This window comes from Myotis davidii, unplaced genomic scaffold (genome assembly GCF_000327345.1).
Source record: "Myotis davidii unplaced genomic scaffold, ASM32734v1 scaffold32, whole genome shotgun sequence".
NCBI classification, from domain to species: domain Eukaryota; kingdom Metazoa; phylum Chordata; class Mammalia; order Chiroptera; family Vespertilionidae; genus Myotis; species Myotis davidii.
The window spans coordinates 991,302-999,063 of NW_006286587.1; positions in this window are offsets into that span (position 1 = coordinate 991,302).

The following is a 7,762-nucleotide window of genomic DNA, read 5'->3' on the forward strand; positions in this document are numbered from 1 at the left end:
CTGTCTTTGAGTTGATCATATATAGACTGATTATTTTGAAGAATATAGACTATTTTGAGGACTATTCCTCAATTTGGGCCTGATGTTTCTTCATGGTTAGATTCAGAATATGCATTTTATCAGGAATACCACATAAATTGTACTGTATGTTTATTCTATCCTGTCAGAGGTACACAGTGTCTATGTATCCCATTTCTGTGTGTTAACCTTGAACACTTGATTAAGATGGTGCCTGCCAGTTCTCTCTACTGTAAATTTATCTATTTTTCCATTTGTAGTCAATTAGTTATTTTGTGAGAAAGAGGCACATTGTGACCATGTAAATATCATTTGTCAAACTTTGACCCACTAGTTTTAGCATCATTGATATTTCTTGGCTGGATTACTACCACGATGGTTGCCAAATGATGATTTTTCTAATATCATTTCTTCTACATTCATCAGTTAACATACCATTGTAAAGAAAAGCTTTCTTTTCTCATTTATTTTATTCTACTAATGTGGATATATGGATTCCCATTTTATTCAGTGAGTAATTATTATCTATTAATATAATTGGTTGTTTGATACTAAATTTGTCCCAGATTTGGCCAGTAAGCTGGTTCCTGTATCCTTTTGGCATGTCCTATCATTCTTTGATCACATCCCTTCCTTACTTTCTGATACAACAAGATGTTTCAGTCTCTTCCTGTTTTCCTGCCCTAACCCTGAAATCAGTTATTTCACTACGGAGCCCTGGTTCCTTTTATTGGAGCAAGTATTTAGAAACCAGATCTGGATGCTAGGTATCATCTACTGGGACATCATTGCTCTTAGGCACTCTCAGTGCAAGGGAATATACGACTTTATGTACACACACAAATATATATATACATATGCGCAAATATAGCCAAATATATACTATTTCTCTCCTTAAAATGCTGTGAGTTTACACTGGTACCTCTGATTCCAGTCTAATATCTCAAGAGTTCATTTTATTTTTCTCCCTTTCATATATGTAACTCTTATCTGACAGAAACTTAGCTCTTATTATTCTTAATATATTTACTTAATTGATCAAGCCCCTCCAATGTACCCAGTCTGTCTTTTCCTTAGGAGACTATATGGATGCCAGCCTTACTCAGCATCACCTAATGGTTTTTAGGTTGAATTATTCATGAACTAAGGAAGTACAGTGGACCATCATTATTTGCAGATTCACCTACTTGCTGAAATTTATTTGTAACCCCCAAATCTACTCGCTTTCATGGTCATTCATATACATATGCAGAGGGGTGACAATTTTGTGTGGTTCAACACATACATTCCTAGCCTAGGTCATACAAGGTAATGCTCTGCCTTTTTGTGTCATTTCTCATATTGTAAACAAGGTTCTTTTTGAAGTCTGTGTGGTGCCATGTATTTTGGATTTTTTGGTGTGCTTTTTATTGATTTCATTGTTTAAAATGGCCACCAAGCATAGGACTGATGTGCTATCTAGTATTCTTTGGCTCAGGAGGGCTGTGATGTATGCCTTATGGAAAAAACATGTTAAGTAAACTTTGTACAGTCATAAGTTACAGTGCTGTTGGCCATGAGTTCATTGTTAATGCATCAACAATATAATATATCCAGAAAAAGAAAGAGGAAGTTTGCCAATCTATACATGGTCACTCCAGAAAGTGACATCTATCGTGCATGGAGAATTTGTAGAAAGAGGAAAGAGTCGGTAAATTTGTGCATTTGTGAGATGAACAGTAAAAAGGCATAGTGGATAGCATTGTTGACCACTATGAGCATTGTTGAGTGTTTTTGTCACAAAGAGGTATTTGATTTTGTTAGATGCTTTTTCTGCATTGAGAGGATCATGTTTCCCTCTTTATTAATATTGTATATAACATCAATAAATTTTGTTATTATAAATCCTCATCTGAGAATATTTTTTCCATTGATTTTAAAATATATATATATTTTTAATTGATTTTTAGAGAGAAAGGGAGCGAGAGAGAGAGAGGGAGAAACATTGCTGTGAGAGTGAAACATCAATTGGCTGTCTCTTACACCCCCCCCACCCGGGATCCAGCCTGCAACCCAGGCATGTGCCCTGACTGGGAATTGAACTAGCAACCTTTCAGTGCCTGGGACAATGCCCAACCAACTGAGCCACACATGCTAAGGCTCCATTGATTTTTAGAGAAAGGCAAAGGGAGGGAGGGAGGATCAGAGAGAGAAGCATTGATGTGAGAGAGACACATGATTGATTGCCTTTCACCCACATCCTGACCGGGGTGGAAGTGAACCTGCAACTTAGACACGTGCTGTTGACTGGAAATTGAACCCAAAACCCTTCAGTGCGCGGGCCGACACTAACCACTGAGCACACCGGCCAGGGCATACATTTAGTTCTAGGTCTGATATCATTTCAAGTTAATATTTGTGTATGGCATGAGGCTAAGAGTCAAAAGTTCATTTTTTTCCATATGCATATCTAGTATATTAGCACTATTTGTGGGAGAGACTGTTATGTTCCCATTAAATTGCCTTGGCATTTTTGTACAAAATCAGTTGATTATCTGTGTGTGGTTCTATGTCTAGACTCTCCAGTTTATTCTCTTGGTGTATATGTCTGTTCTTATACTCATAGAACATTGTCTTGTTCACTGTCAAGTAGTCTTCTAACTTTTTTTTTTCTTTATCAAAATTGTTTTGGCTATTCTAAGTTTTTTGCATTTCTATGTAAATTTTATAATTAGCTTTATATTCTTTATTCTGCAGTTATTTTTCTAGATGAGAGAATGTTTATTTTTCTGTGCAGTATTTTAGATAAATTCTTCTGATATATTTTTCAGTTTATTAAATGTCTCTTCAGCTGAGTCTTCTCCAGTGGTTAAACCATCTATAGAATTTTAAATTTCATTGACTTCATTTTATTCTGGAAGTTCCATTTAGTTGTTCTGCTTTATTTTCTTTTTTAAAAAGTGTTTCATATCCTCCTTATTTTTTTTTTTAAATCCTCACCGAAGGACATGCTTAGAGAGAGGAAGGGAGAGAAAGAGAAACATTGATCGGCTGCCCTCTGTATTTACCCTAACTGGGGATCGAACCTGCAACTCAAGCATGTGCTCCCACCCGGAATCAAACTGGCAACCTTACAGTGCACAGGACAATGCTCAATCTTCTGAGCCATTCCAGCCAGGCACCTTCCTTTTGGTTTTGATGCTTTTATCTTTAATATTGTTAAACATACTTATTTTATAGTCTTTATAAGACTATTATGTTTTCTGAATCCTGTCCATTTTATGTTGAGGTATTGCCTTTACACAGTGGTTTCCTTTTGTTTCTACTAGAGATGTCTTGGGGCATTACTGGTTCACTGGCATGGGCCAGTTTTGTTAATTTCCCATGGGGGGAAATTTTATATATATATATATGTCTAAGTGACTGAACGACTGAATGACCGGTCAGCTAGTCACTATGATGTGCACTGACCACCAGGGGGAGACGCTCAATGCAGGAGCTTCCCCCTCATGGTCATTGCGCTCCCACAGCAAGATCGCAGCTCAGCTGATCCACCGGCGCCAGATGCAGGGATCATGGCTGGCGAGCACTGCTGTGGCGGTGTGAGCCTCTCCCGATCAGGACTGACTGGACCTGAGTTAGTGGCAGGCACAACAGGGCTGGGATGAGCGGGAGCGGCAGGCAGGAGCAGCAGGTGGTGTTGGACTGCAGGTTTTGGCCTGATCACCACAGGCCACATCGAGGGATCCCACCGGTGCACGAATCCATGCACCGGGCCTCTAGTTATAAGATAGAGTTAGTAAATTTAGACCTCAAATCTATATGAGGTCTATGTTTGTGGTTTCAAATTCTCAAGGGGAACCTTTTCCTCACCTTACCTATAGCTTAAACTGAGGCAGACAAGCTTTCTGGTCTTGTTCATGCAGGTGAATTTTTCCTTGTTTATTGTCATTGAAAGTATAGGCCTTTGAGAGTCAAAACTTTGCAAGAAATCTTAGATCTAACTCTCCACTTTTCTGAAGTGCCTTTTCTTCTTTTCTCCTGCTTTCTGTCTCCTTTTCTCCACTTCTATCAGTTACTGAAATGTCTTAAATGCTTCCGGGGCCAATACAAAGATCAGCAGATACTCCCATTTCTGGCTTTTGGTTCACATTTTGTTTCATGCTATTGGCAGTTTTCTCTCCTTTCTTGAGAACTTAGCTAAGTTTTCCAAAGGGCATTTATCCAGCATTTCTAGACTTAGTAGCTAGAGATTTTTAGTAGATTTTCTAGATTGTTGTATTGCAAGATAAAAAAGGTAAGACTGTGTACTTTCAAGATTGAGTTTAATATACAGAAATATAGGATATCAGCCAAAGTATAAAATTACTTTTTACATATATATTTATTAATTTCTATTTTTAAATGGCAACTCCTCTTTAAAAATGTGATCAGAAGCCTGATTTTCCTGTCTGCTTCCTGAGGAAGCAAAAAGGCAGAAACTTGGTGACTTAGCAAGACGAGTTGTTGCTATAGTAAACAGGGAACTTCCTGGCAGTGGCTCTATTAACAGTAGGAAATGAAACCATGGCAGTGCTGCTTTAATTTGTCACAAGATTGTGTGTTTTGGGTTTTTTTTTTTTAAGTATATTTTATTGATTTTTCACAGAGAGGAAGGGAGAGGGATAGTCAGAAACATCGATGAGAGAGAAACACCGATCAGCTGCCTCCTGCACAACACCCACGGGAGATGTGCCCGCATCCAAGGTACATGCCCTTGACCGGAACCGAACCTGGGACCCTTCAGTCCGCAGGCCGACGCTCCATCCACTGAGCCAAACCAGTCAGGGCGTGTGTTTTGGTTTTTTAATGTTTTCATTACTTTTAAAGGGGGGAGAGGGTGGGAGAGGGGGGAGAGAAAGAAAGAGAGAGAGATTGACATCCATTGGCTGCTTCCTGCACGCACCCTGACCAAGAATTGAACTGGTGACCTTTCGGTGCACAGGATGACGTTCAACTAACAGCCAAATGGCCAGGGCTGCCACAAGGTTTTGTTTCCCATCTTTGACATAGGTGCTTTAGGAACTGACCTTTATATCAAGGAATTGCCCTTTCTAGTTTATTTTACTCATTGAGTCAGACAGTGATAGAAAGTCTCACTGGCTGAGTACATTGCACCATACTATGAGTTTGTAATTATTGGACAATTATGATAAATTTCAATCAGGTTTTTAAAACTTTCCATTCAGCTCTTAGAGGGGAGTCCTTTTCCTCATGTGGCTGTTGACATACATCAACCAGGGGTAAGAGCACAGATTTCAGAATAAGATATATCTGGGTTTGAGTCTTGCCACCAATCTTTGCCTTTTTGGAATTGTGTGTTTAATGTGCTATCTACGTTTAGATGCATTACCAGTACAGCTGGAAAGAGAAACAGACCTAGGTATTGAAAAACAAGGCCAATGATTATTCTTTGCTCATCCTATGTGATCATTGGTCTCATCTGTGAGAACGGGAGGGTGAACTGAGCAGCCTCCATAGTCTCCTCTAAAAGTCTTTAAATTAGTTCAACTTTGGATTAACAAATAAGGAAGCCGAGCTTAGGAAATGTCTGTAAAGCCCACTGCCTGGTCTTTAGTTCTTAGTACTTGGGCATATGCTTCCTTTTTTTTAGAGAGAGAGAGGGGGGAAAGGGAGAGAGAAGAGAGAGAGGAGCATCTCGCTCCAACAGGGGAGGGAACCTGTAACCTAGGCATGTACCCTGACCAAGAATTGACCCGCAACCTTTGGGGATACAAGCTGATGCTCCAACCAACTGAGCCACTTGGCCAGGGTGGGCATATGCTTTTTTGGAAGGACCCCAGCACTTTAGTTTTGATGCAGCGCTTGGTGAATTTGGGCACATTGTGTACAACATATAACAGTTTTTCCTGCCATAAGAATATTTCTTCAGGAGCAAAATTTAGCACAAAATCTTCTTTTAATTTTTTTTTTATTATGTATAAGTAATAGATGATACTTAGATAGCACAGAGGTCCTAACATTGTTAACATTTTGGTTTATTTATTGGGAGTCCTCTTTCCCCCAGTGGTTTTTGTTTCTTCATCACTGTAAATACATTTAATATATGTGCCAATTAGGTTCTTAGAAAGCAGATTGAGATGGAGTAGGGGAGCAACGGGCTCATTGGTGTGAATGTAAAAGGGGCTACAGAACCGGCAAGCTCAGAGTACCATATGACAGGCTTCACAAGCTCAGTGACTGAAAGTGACCACACAGGATAGTTTGATCATAGATTGCTAACTGGGCAGGTCAAGGTGGTTAGTCACGCACCAGGCCTATAACTTTCTCAGCAAAAGTCAGTCTTTACGTTAAGTGAGCCCTGTGAAATACCAGAGTATGAAATCTAGATATATAAAAGGCTAAGCGACTGTCCAACCGGTAGCTATGATGTGCAATGACCACCAGGGGGCAGATGCTTAATGCAGGAGCTGCTGAGCTGTGGTGACTTGGCAGCGGTGGTTTTCTGGTGACACACCCTGGAACCAAGAGAGGAAGGAGCCCGATTCCAGGGTAGTCACCCGAGAACCACCTTCTCACAATCTGGGACCCCTTGGGGGATGTCTGAGAGCCGGTTTCAGCCTGATCCCCGCAGGCCAGGCTGAGGGACCCCACCTGCTGAGGAACCCTGCTCACTGCACAGATGCCCTTCGAGCCACGCCACCACCCCAGGTACGGCTGGCCAGGAAGGGACGGTACGTCTCACCCAGTCCTGCCAGCCACCTTCCAGTTAATTTCTTTTCAATGTTCATGAATCCCTGCACTGGGGCATTAGTATCAGAATAATTTTCCTCAGAGTCACAATCTAGCACCAGAGCACATGACTATGAAACTCCTCATTGTTATCTTATTGCCCACATACCATCTCTATTTACTGTAAATGTTAAATGTTAACTATCCTGTCCCCACCACTGTAAAAGAAGTAACTGTCTCTTCATTTTACTTTTTATCCAATCCTAGATATTTCCTTGCTTTGTTTTTTTCCATCTCCTTAATCTGCCACCAGTGGATTTCATGTAGCCTTTCTTACGTCTTCTCTTTTGATTCTAAATGTATAAAAAAAGAACTGCCAAACTGCCATTCTCTGGAGCATTTTCTCAATTTGTTGAGATCTTGCTCCTGGGTATGTCCTCAGATTTTGTTCAAATAAACGTTTATAAAATTTTCCTATCGGTTTGGATTTTCTTTTGTTGACATTGGGGAGTAATGTCGATGAGGAAACAGGTAAAGGGTAGGATCAGGTAGGGGGAGCCACCAGCCTGCAGCGCACACCTGACAGAGTCTCTGTCAGCCCAGATTGCCCAGTAGTGGAGTATCTCACTGGACAGAAACGCGAGGGCCTTGGGCCACTTCATTGCCTAGTCATTGGCAGTCAATGAATGTCTTCATATGAAGTTTTCTTTTACTGTATTTAGGATTATTTTAAAGAAGTGTGTGAACATTCGGAAGGCCCTCTGTTGAAAGGGATTGTCTTTTACTGTACAGTGTCAGTGCAAGGTATGAGCAACCTATGGCATCAGGTCCCTAACAGCTTTAGATCTTGTTTTCCTAATCTTGGCTAGTTTGTAGCTTAAAAATGGTGTCTCTTCACCGTTTCGGGTTGTGTGTGTGTGTGTGTGTGTGTGTGTGTGTGTGTGTGTGTTTCAGGTTTTATTTTTTATTTTTATATTTTTAAAATTTTTTATTGATTAAGGTATTACAAATGTGTCTTTATCCCCCCCCCCCC